The 16,820-nt window shown below is 39.8% G+C and overlaps 1 long non-coding RNA gene and 1 pseudogene across 2 annotated transcripts in view; one reads left to right on the top strand and one right to left on the bottom strand.

The window, feature by feature from the left end:
- The window catches only part of LOC145536744 (uncharacterized), a 142,606-nt gene that overhangs the window by 76,192 nt on the left and 49,594 nt on the right, over positions 1-16,820 (bottom strand). The window contains exon 2 of the long non-coding RNA XR_014076000.1: positions 14,448-14,509. This is a non-coding gene — a long non-coding RNA (uncharacterized LOC145536744). The remainder of the gene's footprint in view (positions 1-14,447; positions 14,510-16,820) is intronic.
- Positions 6,143-7,041, top strand: LOC145536046 (ferritin heavy chain pseudogene; annotated as a pseudogene). Its single transcript, XR_014075630.1, has one exon. The product of XR_014075630.1 is annotated as a ferritin heavy chain pseudogene (transcript).

Genomic DNA, 16,820 nt, shown 5'->3' with positions numbered 1-16,820 from the left:
CACCTTGCTTATATCAATGGACAGATCATCCAGACAGAAAAATCAAATAAGGGAACAGTAGTCTTAAATGACACAATACACCATTTGGACTTCATAGATATCTATAAGACATTCTATCCCAAAACAGCAGGATACATATTCAAGTGTACATGGAATATTCTCCAGGTTGGATCACATACTAAGGCCAAAAAACCAGTCTCAACAAATTTAAGAGGATAGAAAGTATATCAAGCATTTTTGCAGACCACAATGGTTTAAAACCATAAATTAATTACAGGAAGAAAAATGGGAAAACACTAAAAAACCAGTGGGTCAATGAAGAAATCAAAGAGGATATTAGAAAATACCTCAAGACCAATGACAATGGAAACACAACTTTCCAAAGTTTATGAGATAACGGGACTTCTATGGCAGTTCAGTGGTTAAGACTCTGCACTTCCAATGCAGGAGGTGTGGGTTCAAATCTGGTTGGGGAACTATTAATAAGATTTCACATGCTGTGTGGTATGGTCCCCTCTAGAAACAACCATCACTACCACCAAAAAAAAAACAAACACCCACAGAATAAACCCAAAATCTATGGGTTGCAACAACAGCAGTTCTAAGAGGAACATTATAGTGATACAAGCATACCTCAAGAAACAAAAATCTCAAATAAACAACCTAACCTACCATCTATGGGAATTAGAAAAATAAGAACAAAGTTAGTAGAAGGAAGGAAATGATAAACAGCAAAGAGAAAATACAAAAGACTCAAAAACCAATAGAAAAGATCAATGAAACCAAGAGCTTTTTTTTTTGAAAAGATAAAACCATAATATTGATTCTTCCAACCCAAGAATGTGGTATACCTCTCCATCTGTTTGTGTAGTCTTTAATTTCTCTCATCAGTGTCTTATAGTTTTCTGCATACAGGTCTTTTGTCTCTGTAGGTAAACTTATTCCTAAGTATTTTATTATTTTCGTTGCAATGGTGAATGGGATTGTTTTCTTAATTTCACTTTCTGACTTTTCTTTGTTAGTGTATAGGGGTGCAAAGGATTTCCACATATTAATTTTATACTCTGCCACTTTGCTATACTCAATGATTAGGGCTAGTAATTTTCTGGTGTCATCTTTAGGGTTTTCTATGAAAGAATCATGTTATCTGCCAACAGTGAGAGTTTTACTTCCTCTTTTCCAATCTGGATTCCTTTCATTTCTTTTTCTTCTCTGATTGCTATGGCTAGGACTTCCAAAACTATGTTGAATAATAGTGGTGAGTGTGGGCACCCTTGTCTTAAATGACCATATTACTCAAAGCAATCTATAGATTCAATGCAATCCCTATCAAACTACCAACGGTATTCTTCACAGAACTAGAACAAATAATTTCAAAATTTGTATGGCAACACAAAAGTCCCCAACAGCCAAAGCAATCTTAAGAAGAATGGAGTTGGAGGAATCAAATTCCCTGACTTCAGATCATATTATAAAGTTATGGGCATTAAGACACTATGGTACTGGCACAAAAACAGCAATATGGACCAATGTGTTCCATTGGTCTACATTTCTATAGATAGAAAGCCCAGAGATAAATCAATGTACCTATGGGCACCTTATCTTTGACAAAAGAAGCATAAACATTCACCAGAGAAAAGATAGTCTCTTCAATAAATGGTGCTGGGAAAATTGGGCACCTACATGTAAAAGAATGGAATTAGAACATTTCTTAACACCATACACACACACACACAAAACTTAAAATGGATTAAAGACCTAAATGTAAGATCAGAAACTATAAAACTCTTACAGGAGAACATAGGCAGAACACTTTTTGATATAAATCACAGCAAGATCTTCTATGACCTATCTCCTAGAGTAAAGAAAATAAAAACAAAAATAAACAAGTAGGGCCTAATTAAACTTAAAAGCTTTTGCACAATGAAGAAAACTAGAAGTAAGATGAAAAGACAACTCTCAGAATGGGAGAAAATAATTGCAAATGAAACAACTGACAAAGGATTAATCTCCAAAATATACAAGCAGCTCATATAACTCAATACCAGAAAAACCAACAACCCAATCAAAAAGTGGGCAGACCTAAACAGACATTTCTCCAAAGAAGACATACAGATGGCTAATAAACACAAGAAAAGATGTTCAACATTGCTCATTATTAGAGACATGCAAATAAAAACTACAATGAGGTATCACCTTACACTGGTCAGAATCACCATCATTAAAAAGTCTACAAATAATAATTTCTGGAGAAGGTGTGGAGAAAAGGGAACCCTCCTGCACTGTTGGTAGGAATGCAAATTGATAAAGCCACTATGGAGAACAGTATGGAGATTCCTTAAAAAAAAAAAAAAAAAACTACTAGGATTAAGACTATCATATGACCCAGCAATCTCACCACTGGGCATATACCCTGAGGATAGCATAATTGAAAAAGACACATGTACCCCAATGTTCATTGCAGCACTATGTACAACAGCTAGGACATCAAAGCAACCTAGATGTCTATGGGCAGATGAATGGATAAAGAAATTGTGGTATATGTAAGCAATGGAATATTACTTAGCCATAAAAAGGAACACATTTGAATCAGTTCTTATGAGGTAGATGAACCTAGAGCCTATTACACAAGGTGAAGCTAAGTTAAAAAGAGAAGACAAATATCATATATTAACGCATATGTATGGTATCTAGAAAGATGGTACTGATGATCCTATTTGCAGGGCAGCAAAGGAGATACAGACATAAAGAACAGACTTAGGGTCACAGTGGGGGAGGGAGAGGGTGAGATGACTTGAAAAAGTAGTATTGAAACATATACATTACCATTTGCAAAATAGATAGCCAATGGGAATTTGCTGTATGATGCAGGGAACCCAAAGCCAGTGCTCTGTGACAACCTAGGGGGTGGGATGGGAGGTTTGAGAGGGAGGGGACATATGTATACCTATGGCTGATTCATGTTGATGTATGGCATAAACTATCACAATATTGTAATTATCATCCAACTAAAAATTAAAAGAAAAAAAATGTTTAAGATAAACAAAACCAAAAGCCTAAAGAAAAAAAGAGAGAGGACCAAAGTAAACAAAATAAGAAATGAAAGAGGAGAAATTATAATATCACAAAGGTACAAAAATCATAAAATAATATTAAGAACCATTATATGCCAACAAATTGGGCAACCTAGAAGAAACCAATAAATTTCTATAAACACAAAAATTTCCAAGACTGAATCTGGAAGAAACAAAAAATCTGAACAGACTGCTTACTAGTAGTAAAGTTCAATTAGTAATAAATGAACTATCAGAAAGGGAAAGCAAGAAAACAACCTCATTTAAAATCACATCAAAAATATATAGGAATAAACTTAACCAAGGAGGTGAAAGACTTATACTCTGAAAACTATAAAACACTGATGAAGGAAACTGAAAATGATACAAAGAAGGGGAAAGCTATGGCACCTTCATGGATGAGAATACTGTTAAATGTCCATATTGTCCAAAGCAATCTACAGATTTTAATGCAATCCCTCTCAAAATACCCATGACATTTTCCACAAAACCTAGAACAAATAATCCTAAAATTCATATAGAACCACAAAGACAAAGCAATCTTAAGAAAAAAAGAACAAAGCTGGAGCTATCACGCACTCTGATTTCAGACTATTCTACAAAGCTACAGTATCAAAACAGTAGCTAACAAAGGCACAAAACAGATGCATAGATCAGTGGAACAGAATAGAGTGCCCAGAAATAAAGCCATGTATGTTATGGTCAACTAATCTACCACAAAGGAAAGCAAGAATATACAACAGAAAAAAGACAGTCTCTTCAATAAGTGGTGCTGGGAAAACTGGACAGCTACATGTAAAAGAATGAGATTAGAACATTTCCTCACACCATATACAAAAACAAACAAACTGTATTAAAGACCTACATGTTAGACCAGAAACCATAGACCTTCTAGAAGAAAAAACACTATTTGACATAAAAGGTAGCAGTATTTTGGACCTGTCTCCTAAGCAAAGGAAATAAAAGAATAAATAAATGGGACATACTTAAACTTAAAACATTTGCACATCAAAGGAAGCCATCAACAAAACAAAAAGACAACCAACTGAATGGGAGAAAATATTTTCAAATGATATGAATGATAAGGGGTTAATATGAAAAATATGTAACCAGCTCATACAACTCAATATCAAAAAAAAAAAAAGAACCCAAAAAACCCAACTGAAAAATGGGCAGAACACGTGAGTGGACATTTTTCCAGGGAGGACATACAGATGGCCAATAGGCACATGAAAAGATATTCAACATCACTAATTAGAGAAATGCAAATCAAAAACACTTGAGAAATCTCCTCATACCTGTCAGAATGGCTATTATCAAGAAGACCACAAATAGCAAGTGTTGGCAAGGATGTGAAGAAAAGAGAACCGTAGTACTCTGTTGGTGGGAATGTAAACTGGTGCAGCTACTGTAGAAAACAGTATGGAGAATTCTCAAAAAATGAAAAATAGGACTATCATATGACCCAGCAATTCCACTCCTGGGCATGTATCCAAAGAAAATAAAAACACTAATTTGAAAAGATGCATGTAACCCAATGTTCACAGCAACATTATTTACAATAGCCTAAGTATCTATCAACAGATGAATGGATAAAGATGTGGTGTACAGAATACTATAATGGAATACTATTCAGCCATAAAAAGACAAAATCTGCCACTTGCAACAACACGAATGGACCTGGAGGATATTACGCTTCATGTAATAAGTCAGACACAGAAAGACATATACTGTATGTCATCACTTATATTTAGAATCTAAAAAATAAAGCAAATGGATGTAACAAAACAGAAATAGATTTATAGATTTAGATAACAAACTAGTGGTTAACAGGCTCCACTAGTAGGGAAGGGGAGACAGAAAGGGAGAAGGGAGAAGGAGAAAGAAAGGAAGAGGTACAAGACAGGAGTAGGGGATTAAGAGGTACAAACTACTCTGTATAAAATAAATAAACTACAATGATATATTATATAGCACAGGGAATAGAACCAGTTATTTTTATAGTAACTTTGAACAGAGTATAGTCTATAGAAATATTGAATCACTAAGTTGTACACCTGAAACTAACACAGTGTAAATCAACCATACTTCATTTAAAAAAAGTAAAGAAAAATAAAATAATATACCTGTAGTAGAAAGCCAAGCACATTCAAAGAAAGTTCAAGAACAGAGTTGATGAAATCAAAGCAGTGCAGAAGGTCCTGGTGGACTGTGAGGTTGAAGAGCTCCTCTCTGAACAACAGTTCTGTTTGCCACACCCAAGCTCTGACCCTATCCCAATCTTCCCTACATTGGACAAAGCTAAAGTGGCATTTGATCAGGTTAATCTCCCAAAACTACACTCCAAAGACAGTGAATTCCTTGACTAGGAAAGGAACCCAAATTAGAGCAGATATGAGGCAACACAGACCTACAAAACAGAAGGACACATCTATCTGAAGAGAGATCCACTGAAGTTTTCTGATGTCAGAGAGATGCCATTCTTTTGGCATTTGGAAGGGTCCCTATTCTACCTTAAAAGTTTTATGCCACATACACCCAAAGGAGAAGATTATCCCCTAACTGACACGCTCCACCCTAACATACAAAGGAGATGCATGTTAATGAAATGGACGTCATAACTGTACGTCAGATCCATGGTAATTTCTGAGGGTAATCAAATGAATCCTTTACTCCCAAATATGGATAAATGCTTGCCAAATATTTGAGGGAAATGAAAGACAGGATCATGATGAACAAACAGAACTACTTCTGGAGGGAAAAACCAAATATAATACAGGAAAAGAAGAGAACATTACCCAAAAATGCAAATTAATATCCTCTAAGGAAGCCAGTGGGTTTATAAAATGAGAATAGGGTGCTGTAAAAGGGAGCAATTAGAGAACAAGAGAAAGCCCTTGAAAAACAAAAATATTACAGCAAAATTTAAAATTTAATAGATGCCAGTTGCTCAGCTCAGTCTCTGCCCCACCCAGGCTTTGGTGGAACCTGGAACACGGGGCTTAAGCTCCGCCCACCAGCACGCCCCCTCCCCAACAGAAATGGAACATCCTCCCCCCTCATAAACCTGGTAACGGAACCCTCTTCCGGTCCATCCCAGAGCTGCCACCCTGATTCGAGCCGCCTGTCTCAGGCCACCTTCATAGTCCACCATGGGAACTCTCCCAGGCCGCTTGTACCGGTCCTGTGGCTTCACCGTCACTTTGGCCTTCTCACCTGCCGCACCTGTGGTGCCAGCTATGCTGCCCACACGGCCCTCGCAGTTACGCCAGAACTACCATCCGGAGTGTGAGGCCGCGGTCAACAGCCACGCCGCCCTGGAGCTCCACGCCTCCTTCCACTGCCTGGTCGTGGCCTTCTACCTCGACCGTGATGATGTGGCCTTGAAGCACTTCTCCCGCTTCTTCCTGCTCCGCTCCCACGAGCGTAACAAGAGGGCTGAGAGCCTGATGTTCCTGCAGAACCGGCGTGGGGGCCGCGTCTGCTTCCACAACATCAGGAAGCCGGAGACCCAAGAGTGGGAAAGTGGTCTCAAAGCCATGCAGGATGCTCTGCATGTGGAAGAGCATGTCAACCAGAACCTGCTCGACCTGCACCAGCTGGCCACCGAAAAGCGCGACCCCCACCTGTGCCACTTCCTGGAGACCGGCTACCTGGACCAGCAGTTTGAGTTCATCAAGGAGCTGGGGGACCATGTCAGCAACTTGAGTAAGATGGGGTCCCCGGAAGGCGGCCTGGCAGAGTACCTCTTTGACAAGCTCACCCCAAGTGATGGCGACAAGAAAGACTGATACCTGGACTCTAAGTCCAAAAGTGGACTTTTCCTAGAGTCAGGGGTGACTGCCCAAGGTCACTCTGTCTGCTATGCAGTCCCCAGTATTGCCCTTGCAAAAGAGTTCACTCAAGTTTTTCTTCTTTCAATTTTGCCATTCCTTGCAATAAAGTTATTGGTTCCTTAAGAAATAAAGGTCTCTGGTTGATGTATGTGTGCAAACTCCTAACTTTTCAAGTTTTAAAACAGGTATCCAGGAGTCTCTCCAGCTACCAATGCCCTGTCCACAGGCAGGTTGGGATTTCCACAGAGGGAGGGAGAAGGGGTTCCATGGGACCCTGTAAAACACAGAATCCATTTTCCCCTAATAAGCAATGTGGTATATGGGGCGGGGGTGGTGGTGAGGTGAGGCTCTGGTGAATGTGGGTGCCCATGAATAGTAGAAGTATGAAAATCACAATAATGGTGCCTCTGGAGGAAGAATGAAGGGAATGGGATGGGACATGGATTAAAATAAAGGGTTCCTAAATTTTACCTGAAAACTCTGAGTTTACTAAAATACATAAATATTGGTGTCTGTTGATTCTGGGAAGCAGGATGGAGATCACAGAAGCCAGACTGGTGGAGTCCCTCTTTGACAAGCTCACCCTGGGCGACAGTGACAAAAGTAACTGAGCCTTAGGTTGGATTGTCCACAGAAAAAGGGGTAACTCCCTAGGTCACCATGCTGGACATGCATGTTGTCCTTACAAAACATGCAAAAGTATTTTTATTGTGCACTCCCTTCCATTAAGGTTACATGGCACCCCAAGCCCCAAATTACCTCAATAGAAGGGCTGAAAAATATAAGGTCAAGATTGAAGATCAATTTGTAGTATTGAATATCAAGCAGCATAAATCTCTCTGAATGTTAACATTCTGACTGACTCTGGCTGCTTTGAAGAATGCAGAGAGTGAGGAGAGCTGAAGCTGAAAGACCAATTTAGAGACTCTGTAGCAGGCCTAGAGAAACAATGGTGGCTTGAACTGTGCTGTTTGGCAGAAGAAGAGATGTAGACAAATTTCAGATGAATTGCATGAGTCTATAATGTTTGCTTTATGGACCAGAGGTGACGGATAGGAAATGGTGAAAATAACCTAGGATCCAGTTTGGATTTGAACACCCTGGCTGATGGTTGTGCTATTTATGAAGCTGGGGGTGTCTGCAGGGGGACTCGAGGAGCTGGGAAGACATGTCATGAGAAATCTGAGATGCCTATTAGATACCCAAGTGGAACTGTCACACAGGCAGCCAGAAAAATGAATCTGAAGCTCGGGTGGGAGATCAGGTTTGGAAATATACATATGCGATATGTTAGTGTATACATAGATGGGTTGAGGTCATGGAGTAGATTAAGCTGACCAGAAAGGAAGTAGGGAGATTATGGCATAGGCAGCCCCAAACCCAGGGCAGCCAACCTTCAGAGGGTGGTACCAGGTGCTGGAACACCTAGAGGGCTGCTAGGCCCATCTGGATGGTTACCTCATTACAGACTGTGGCCACCTATGTCTACTCAGCTGATCTCAAAATCAGCTTCTTCCTAACCTCAGTGTGGCCTCTGGCTCCTCCTCTGTAGATGTGGAGAGGCGTGACCCTATTACCTTATCTTCTTGAGGATGGGTAGACATTATTTCCCAGCAAAAAGGTTTCCCAAGGAAACAATAGACCTGCTTTTCTGTTGGGTTTTTTTTTTCTGTTCTCCTTTTAAAACTCTTCCTTTCTTTCAATTTGTGCTTTATTTACCAGATAAAATCTGTTCCCATGTAAACCCTAAGGCTGTCTGTGTCTGAGAAAAAATAGTCAGAACATACAGTATTCTTTCGTCTGTGTCATGCATGGCATACAAATATCACAGTTAGAAATTTGCAGACTTTGTATCCTATTTTCAAAGCCACATAGATAGCTTGAGCCATTTTTGAGATAATAGATTGCTTTTAACATTCACTAAGATATGAACAAGTTTAGCTAAACAGTAATTTCTTTCTATATTTCCTCATAATTGTGCTTGAATACTTTCTTAAAAATGAAGATTATAGCCCTTTGAGTTTAGTTTCCAGAAAATGGTAGTGAATGGTATTGCCCTTTTACTCTTTTTAGTCAAACTTGTTCAAACAAATGTTTAGTCAAACATATACACACACACACACACACATATATATATATATGTACATATATTTGAGACTAATATACACACACACACATATATAGTTGTTGTTTAGTCACTAAGTTGTGTCCAACTCTTTTCATCTCCATGGACTGTAGCTCGCCAGGCTCCTCTGTCCATAGGATTTTCCAGGCAAGAATACTGGAGTGGGTTGCCAGTTCCTCCTCCAGGGGATCTTCCAGGCCCAGGGATTGAACCCAGGTCTCCTGCACTGGCAGGCAAATTCTTTACCACGAGCCAACTGGGAAGCTATATATATATATATATATATATATATATATATATATATTCATGTTCTCCTCTAGATATGAAGAAGCACAGGATGAGCAGCTGTTTGTCTGTAACTATAATAAAAACCCTTCTTCTATTTTGGAGAAGCAGTTTAGTGTCATGGATTCTTCAACACAGATGCCCTGAATTCAAATCCCAGTTAAACCACTTACAAAATTGGGGGAACTTGGGAAAGTTATTTTATTTCTCTGGGCCTTGCATGTAAAATAGGGATAATAAAAGCATCAGCCCCACCGTAGAAAATATTTGTAAATGACGTAAACAGTTCAGTTCAGTCGCTCAGTCGTGTCTGACTCTTTGCGACCCCATGAACTGCAGCATGCCAGGCCTCTCTGTCCATCACCAACTCCCGGAGTCCACCCAAACCCATGTCCATCGAGTCAGTGATGCCATCCAACCATCTCATCCTCTGTCATCCCCTTCTCCTCCCACCCCCAATCCTACCCAGCATCAGGGTCTTTTCCAATGAGTCAACCCCTCGCATGAGGTGGCCAAAGTATTGGAGTTTCAGCTTCAACATCAGTCCTTCCAATGAACACCCAGGACTGATCTCCTTTAGGATGGATTGATTGGATCTCCTTGCAGTCCAAGGGACTCTCAAGAGTCTTCTCCAACACCACAGTTCAAAAGCATCAATTCTTCGGCACTCAGCTTTCTTCACCGTCCAACTCTCACATCCATACATGACCACTGGAAAAACCATAGCCTTGACTAGACACACTTTTGTTGGCAAAGTAATGTCTCTGCTTTTAAATATGCTATCTAGGTTGGCCATAACCTTCCTTCCAAGGAGTAAGTGTCTTTTAATTTCATGGCTGCAATCACCATCAGCAGTGATTTTGGAGCCCCAAAAAATAAAGTCTGACACTGTTTCCCCATCTATTTCCCATGAAGTGATGGGACTAGATGCCATGATCTTAGTTTTCTGAACGTTGAGCTTTAAGCCAACTTTTTCACTCTCCTCTTTCACCTTCATCAAGAGGCTCTTTAGTTCTTCTTCACTTTCTGCCATAAGGGTGGTGTCATCCGCATATCTGAGGTTATTGATATTTCTCCCAGCAATCTTGATTCCAGCTTGTGTTTCTTCCAGCCCAGCGTTTCTCATGATGTCCTCTGCATATAAGTTAAATAAGCAGGGTGACAATATACAGCCTTGACATACTCCATTTCCTATTTGGAACCAATGATGCAAACAACAAGGGCTTAATTTCCAAAATACACAGTTTATACACATGAACAACAACAACAAAACCCAATCAAAAAATTGGCAGAAGACCTAAATAGACATTTCTCCAAAGAAGACATACAGATGGCCAAAAAGTACAAGAAAAGATGCTCAAGATCACTAATTAGAGAAATGCAAATCAAAACTACAATGAGGTATCACCTCACATTGATCAGAATGGCCATCATCAAAAAATCTACAAATAATAAGTGCTAGAGAGGATGCAGAAAAAAGGGAACCCTCCTACACTGTTGGTGTGAATGTAAATTGGTATAGCGACTATGGAGAACAGTATGGGAGGTTCCTTAAAACACTAAAAACAGAACTACCACATGATCTAGCAATCCCACTCCCTGGTATATATCCAAACAAAACTAAAATTCAAAAAGATACATGCACCTCAATGCTCACAGCAACACTGTTTACAATAGCCAAGACACTGAAGCAACCTAAGTATCCACTGACAGATGAATGGATAAAGAATATGGGGGATACACATACACACAAAGTGGACTACTGGCCATAAAAAGAATGAAAGAATGCCATCTGCAACAACATGGATGGATCTAGAGATTATCATACTAAGTGAAGTAAATCAGAGAAAAATAAACATCATATGATATCATACGTGGAATCTAAAATATGACACAAATGAACTTATTTACAAAACAGAAAAAGGCTCAAAGATATAGAAAACAAACTTATGGTTACCAAAGGTAAAGGGAAGTGAGGAAGGAATAGATTAGTTGTTTGGGGTCAATGGATACATACCACTATAAATAGAATAGATAAACAACATCCTACTGTATGGTACAACTATATTCAATATCTTGTAATAAATAATAAGAAAAAAAGAGTATGAAAAAGAACATATTTATAAATGAATTGCTTTGCTGGATACCAGAAACCAACACATTGTAAATCAACTATACTTCAATTTTTAAAAGAAGCGTCAACCCCACTGGGTTGCCAAGAAGAATAAATGAGTCGATATTTTTAAATGCTCACAACAGGGCCTGGCACATATAGTACATATATTACTTGTAAGCTATCATTTATCATCATTATCATCATCATCATTCACTTAATTTCTAAGTCCCTCAGAGGTGTTTATGATTTGTTTATGAAAGGATTTCACATCTATACTTTGCCACTGGGGGTCTCTCTTGCATTTCTACCAACTGTGTCATTCTGCATATCAAGAAGGAGAAAGCCTCCCTAACGCTTTGTTGTCAGTTGCTGCCAGGCTTCAGGAGAGTAGATTGCTATTTCCAGTGCCCCAAACTTGGGCCCAAGCCTGGAGGTGAGTTTTGCTGTGACAACTCTCTCTGGTAATCCCCCATTTGTCTCAATCAGCCTCCCCTTTAAATCGGCCCCTAGAACAATTTTTTGCTTCTCCTTCCCCAACTCAGGTTCCCTGAGCCTCCTCTTTCCTTCCTGAACTACAGTCCACTCCTCAGAGGTGGGGAAGATGGAAAGGATGACGAGCTAAGCCTGAACCCACTGTTTTCTGGATGTTTGGGTCTGAAAAGGAGAGGAATGGATGGAGTGAAAGGGGAGATGGGCAAAAGGGCTCCTGATAACACAGTAAGTGAAACTGACAAGTCACCACACACTTGATCTAGCACAGAGGTTCTCAAGCTGTGCTGCACCTTAGCATCACCTGCGGAGCTTTTAGAGTTCTCAATGCCCAAGCCACCTCCCAGACCAATTACATCAGTGTTGGGGGCAGGCCCTAGACATCCCAGGCATTGAAAACCAGTGAAAGCATCTTGCTACGCAAAATGTGGTCCATGGACCAACAGGTCAGTGCCAGCTGACAGCTTGTTAGAAATGCCAAATCCCAAGCTCAACCTCAGACCTACTGAATCAGAATCTGCATTTTAACAAGATCCTAGGTGATACATATGCACGCTGAATTTTGAGTAGCATTCTTTTTTTTAATAAACTTATTTATTTTTAATTGGAGGATAATTGCTTTACAGTGTTGTGCTGGTTTCTGCCATACATCAACATGAATCAGCCATAAGTATACATATGTCCCCTCCCTCTTGAACGTCCCTCCATCTCCCACCCCATCCTACTCTTCTAGGTTGTCACTGAGCACGGGATTTAAGTTCCCCACCTCACACAGCAAATTCCCACTGGCTATCTATTTTTCATGTGATAATATATATGTTTCAATGTTGAGTAGCAGTCTTTAGCATCCTATTTGTCAAACATGGCGGCACCTTGGAATTGCCTGGGGCACTGAAAAATAATACCAATGGTTCGATTTAACCAACTCACTCAGTCATACTCTCATGTAAGTACTGGACCAAGAACAATAAAAACATACCAAGCACAATAAAAATTCCAACAACAATAAGTAAACCAACAATTATTGATCACACACACATATTTACATAGTGGCTTTTGCACAATCTGCTGTTTTGTCTCCAAATGGTGTTTTTCCAGTATGGGTTGGCAAACTACAGCCTGCAAGCCAAGTCTGGCCCCAGCTGGTTTTGAAACAAAGTTTTACTGGAACACAGCCACACCTATTGTCTGAGGCCGCATCCACCCACAACAGCAGAGTTATTCATTGCAACAAATACCGTATGGCCCTCAAAGCCTAGAATGTTTACAGGAAATCTCTGCCAACTCATGTTTTACAGTAATTGGCCACAAGCCCTGAAGTCATCTCAAGCTGTCACATATTTTAAACTTTTCACCAGTCTTTGTGCAGCTCTTTGGCTTTTCCTGTTTCATTTTTCCTCACTTTCAATGACTATACTAGAATGGCTTAGCTGTTTATAATATTTTTTACACATCCCTAACCCTCACACTGCCCAGAATTGTCATGGCCACCTTCCAGACTGACATCTTTGTGTATTTCAGCAAGTCAACCTGTTTACTTTCTCTCAGTTTCCCTAGGCCCATAGTGTGGCTTTGTTAATTGAGGGCCATCACTCATCTCTCTTCTGGGAGCATTAGAGTGGGACTAGCCTTTTTGACTGATTCTCCATAATCACACATTCATCACAGATGCTGTTTAAAGTGCACTCATTTTTAAGTTATTGCAATCTATTCCAATCATTTTTCTTACTGTGAGACATTTAAATTTCATTAATATGCAAAGCTACTGCTCTGCCTGAGGAAGAACAGACTACTTCCCTTTAATGTGTATTTTAACGTTTATTTTTTGGTCACATTTCTTCTGGTTTACAATGCATTATATCTGATATTAACTATACCATGTGCAACAAGGAGATTTATTTTCTTTTTTTCCTGTGGAATAATTTCCTGGGCATGATATTTTCCTTCCCAAAGTTTAGTTTTCCCATAAAGTTCATGGAGAAGTAAAAGTTCCAACTTAAAATATTTTTAGAATCATAATTCAAGAAATAAACCTAAAATAAAGCATTCTAGGAGGGAGAATTCATGCAGCTTGGGAAATCTGTAACCAAGTAGCCAATTCTTTCAACAAATGATCCTGGATTCTGTGAAGTGTTCTTCGCTATGGTTGGCACTAAGAATATAAGATGACTAGGGTATAATTACTGCTCCCAAGTGAGGTGGAAAAGATGGACATGTAGGGCAATACCTCAAGTCTATTTGAGTAGGATCTAAAAGAGGCAGCTTGGGATTTCCCTGGTGGTCCAGTGGCTAAGACTTCACGCTCCCAATGCAGTGGGCCCAGGTTCAATCCCTGGTCAGGGAACTAGATCCCACATGCCGCAACTAAGGGTTCATATGTCGCAACTAAAGATTCCACATGCTGCAACTAAAACCTGGTGCAGCCAAATCAATAGACAAAAATATTAAAAAATAAATAAATAAAAGAGGAGGCTTACAAGGTACAAAGTGAATGCATGAGAGGAAAAAGGTCTGAATCTTACCTGGCTCGTAGGATACATCCACTATAGAGGTGACATTGGGTCTTCAAAGAGGAACTGGAGCCCTACAAGTGGAAAAGAGAGGGAAGGATATTTTATTGATGTTTATTTGCTGCAGAGGAGCCAACAGAGAGGGAAAGGTTACAAATTCAGGAGTGGTCTGGGATACAGTTAACAAAAGAAGATCCAGAGAAGAGAGGGGAGGTGGAGGATTTACGTGACACAGGAGATGGGGGAGTTTTTCCCTTAAAGAAACTCTACCAAAACTCTTCTCTCAAAGGTAACCACTGGCTTTCTACTTCACATTACCAGGGGTCTCTCTTCAGCACCTGTCCTGCTTGATCATTCTGTAGTTCTTAATATTGTCCTTCTTTCCTTATCGCCCTTATCTTTTCATGGTTTATCTAAGGTTTATTTATAGAGAAGTATATAGATCTAACCATCCCCTGGATTCCGCTGTTGGCCTCTTCAACTCTTGTTCTATATATATTTCCCCTCCAATTCAGCCACATCCATGAGCTGATCTTTGTCTGTCTGTCTCTCTCTCCTCCCAGACACTCCTCTCGACCGTGAAATTTGCACAGTCATCTGTGAAACATTTCCTTCTGAATGCCCCCAGAAAACTCAGACTCAACAAGTCCCCAAACGAACCCACTGTCCCTTCTCTAAACTCTTTCTAGTTGTGCCACGCATTCTCATAGTCTCACAAGTAAAAAAATTCAGGGTCAACCCTAGACTTCTGGCTCTTACTCAGTCTGAACGTCTCTCTTCTCTCCTTGGGCTCTTCTCTTACTGGATACCCCCATCTTTTTCAGGCTCTAATCATCTAGGACCTAACAATTTCCATCATCTCTGAACCTGTCAGGGTTCTTGGTGGCAAACCACAATGTTCGACTCTGGCTAATCAAAACAGAAAAGGCATTTTTAGAAGGATGTCTAGTGGCCTCTGGGGAAGGACAGAGAACTTTGCTGAGAAAATGCAAAGCATCACATGAAGTGGAGCCCTGTCTTCCATCTGTCTTGACATTTCTCCCTCAACAGGAAGGGTCCTCAGATGTTGGGCTGCCCAAAGTGATAAACGTATTATCTAGCTTTTTCTAACCCTCTTTTGGCAGATACTATTGGTGCTCTGCCCACATCAACTTGACCAGCCAGGACAGCTAAAGCCTCAGTTGCCTGTGAGCACTGCAGCTGACAGCTCATGTCTGTGATGTTCTCAGCATTGCCCTTGGCTAACCGGAACAGCCAATGACAGGTACACAAAAGCCTAGACCGTTGTGCCCCATCTCTGCAGTGAGACTTGCGCTCCAGAATCTGTCATGCTAGACTCAGCCTGAGATCACATCCTTGATTCTTTCTCCTGCTCTATTCGGCCTCCCTTCCTTCTGTACAGTTTTCCTCTGAGTGTACTCCTTCAATAAATCCCTGTCTCCAGCTCTGTTTACAGGAAACTCAACCTAAAAATCCACCCTTAAACAACACAACCCCCACTTCTTTTAATGACATTTACCACTCTTATGACAATTTTTTTCTTCACATGCCTATATTTCTTAATAGACTATAGAATCCTTGAGTGTAAGGATTACATGTTTTTCCTCCTCTCCTTAAACCCTGGCATACATGTAATAGAAACCTTAAAAAATAGTAAGCTGAACTTAATTGAAAATAAAGGCCAGATCACAGTGAATTTAAAAATGAATAGAAATGAGATAGTGGAAATAATAAAGGTAGGCTATTCTGTCTAATGTCTAAATGTCACTATTGGCTTACCTATTTTTATCCTACTAGACTGTGGATGATAGAGCAAAAACAAGTTTTTAGTAATTAGTCTCTGATCAAAAGGATTTCGTAAGAAGACAAAATTTATGCAATCTGGTCAATTTCCCAACTGGGCAAGATGTATTCTTTCTTTCTTTGCTAGTTTCATCATTACCTACTCAGGAGTGGTTCAAGTTTAAAATTTTGTGACTTGGCAATCTGTTCCATTCGAATGTCTGAAAATAAGAATGGCCAGAATGGATGGCCATTCTGGATGGCCAGAATGAAGGATTTCACCCACTGTGTTTGCATTTTTGAACCCTATGCTCCTTATCATTCACCTATTATGCACAATTATTTTGAATTTGGCAAATGATTCCAGTTTTATTACCATGTTGGTTCAAGGGTAAGAGTCTGTGTGTGATGGATATGAGATAATGTTTACTGAGCATTTATTATATATACTTCATCAATTGTTGGGGGCTAAACCATTGACAACAAAGAATAGAAAGTATCTCTATGGGGAAGGAGCTCAAGTTAGCTAGAATCATGGCATCCATGAAGTAGGATCACATACAGAGGACCTTCATCAACCATTTTAAAACTGATTAATTATTA

Source organism: Giraffa tippelskirchi, chromosome X, assembly GCF_054371585.1.
Source record: "Giraffa tippelskirchi isolate mGirTip1 chromosome X, T2T-mGirTip1v1.2.pri, whole genome shotgun sequence".
NCBI classification, from domain to species: Eukaryota; Metazoa; Chordata; class Mammalia; order Artiodactyla; family Giraffidae; genus Giraffa; species Giraffa tippelskirchi.
This window is presented reverse-complemented; position numbering and strand designations above follow the sequence as displayed.